Source organism: Herpailurus yagouaroundi, unplaced genomic scaffold, assembly GCF_014898765.1.
Source record: "Herpailurus yagouaroundi ecotype Mexico unplaced genomic scaffold, PumYag 77, whole genome shotgun sequence".
Classification (NCBI taxonomy): Eukaryota; Metazoa; Chordata; class Mammalia; order Carnivora; family Felidae; genus Herpailurus; species Herpailurus yagouaroundi.
The window spans coordinates 4,209,610-4,211,598 of NW_024412388.1; positions in this window are offsets into that span (position 1 = coordinate 4,209,610).

The following is a 1,989-nucleotide window of genomic DNA, read 5'->3' on the forward strand; positions in this document are numbered from 1 at the left end:
GAACACGGTAGGTCAATTATACTTCAATTTTTAAAAATGGTTAAAAAAAAAAGGAAAGAAAAGAAAAAAAGTGCAAAGCTCTGCCCCCAAGCAGGATAGGCTAGTAAATCAAAACAGTCTAGATTCCCAAAGTGGCAAAAATTGATGCCACTCTTAAAAGGCCTAAAGTGTGCATCAGAGCTTCATTTAAGTCATCTCCAGGATGCCCCATGCGAGGCTCAAACTCGCAACCCTGAGATCAAGAGTCATGAGCTTTATGCACTGAGCCAGCCAGGTGCCCTGTTTATCACAGCTTAATTTAATTGACCAGTCTACTTCCTATGAGAACCGGACGGATCTTCTGCAAACTCAATTAATCCTACTGCAAACCCGATCAAGGGGTAGCCCCAGTTTCAGATGCCGCTTCTTTTCATTCTTGTTTTTGGTGGTAAAATACCCAGAAAATTCACCATCTTAACCGTCTTTAAGTGTGCAGTCCAGTGGCATGGAAGCACATTCACGTCATTAGCCAACCAGCATCACCATCCGTCCCCGGGACTCTTCATCTTGCAATCCTGGAGCTCTGTCTCCACCGAACACTAACTCCATTTTCTGTCCTTCCCCCCAGCCCCAGGCACCCACAGTCCTCAGACGCGGTGTCGTTGCCCGAGCAGACTAACCTGGCCTCGGGTGCGTATGGTGTGAGGCTGTTGACTCAGACACAGGGCATCCGAACCCCTGGACGTGGGAGCTGGAAATCTGCATTTCACAAGCTTCCCAGAAAGGTGTAAAGGGAAAAAAATGCCGTAAATACTGTAAATGTTCGTGTAAATATATAGCTTGTAACATAATAGCCCATAATGCATGGATGCAGTGAATGGAAGACATTTACCGTGTTATTGTCATCGAGCATTCTGGACTCTTACATTTGACCACGGAGTGTCTACTCTGGATTTAGCAGGAAGCTGATGAAGCTCAAGCTTGGATCTGCTCCCAAGGAAGGGCATAACCTAGTAGAATGTTCTGGAACGGAGGAAAGGCCTGGGTTGTCACCAGGAAGGTTTTCTGTGGAAGTGTGTCTGACAAATTGCTTGAAGAGAAACCAAAAGCATAGACATCAGTCTGCAAGAGCCACTCGTCTGATGTGATTTATTTTTTCACTGAGTATTTTCATACTAAGCCTGTATTTACAATTTTATATTGGAATGTAGCCCCACAAAACCTGGGTCTGCCTCTGATTTCTGAGGTCCAGAATGGTTCTTTGTTCTTTAATAACTTGGTCCCATTCTCCCTGAGGCTCGTAGTATGCCAAGCACCAAGGCAGGTGGTCTGGGCCCACCCTCCGCAACAGAACGAGCAGTGAGCACATACACGGCTGGGAATCTCCTTCCTTCACCAGGGAACCCAGCCTCACAAAGCTGTGACCAGCCCCTGGGGCCCCTGCTCCCTACTGCCCCCCAGTGGATCTCAGGTGACAAGACACCATCTGTACACTGGGTGTGCCCATTAAGTGCCTTTCTCACGCCGCTGAAAGTGCCTGGGGCTTTGCCAGGGCCTCTCAAAACCCAGAGCGAAACTGGTTGCTCAATGGGAACTCTCAGTGGGTGGCAGCCTTCTCCCGCACATCACATGCCCTGGCAGCTCCCTGTAGGGCGGTCACTTGGCTGTGCAGAGGGATACAGGTGCACACACACACACACACACACACACACACGCAGTCAGTACCCCAGAGACACAGCCACACTGGTAAGCGGCCAGGCCAGAAGTAAAACCAAGGGAAAAAACACCATTGGCTGGGTTAGTTCTTTTCTGGGATGTCTATAGCAACCTAGTATGTTTTGTGTTTTTTTTTTTTTTTTTTAAAGGCCGCATAATTTGCAGCAACGTGGATGGAACTGGAGGGTATTATGCTAAGTGAAATAAGCCAGGCAGAGAAAGACAGATACCATATGCTTTCACTCATATGTGGATCTTGAGAAACTTAACAAAGACCACGGGGGGGGGGGGGGG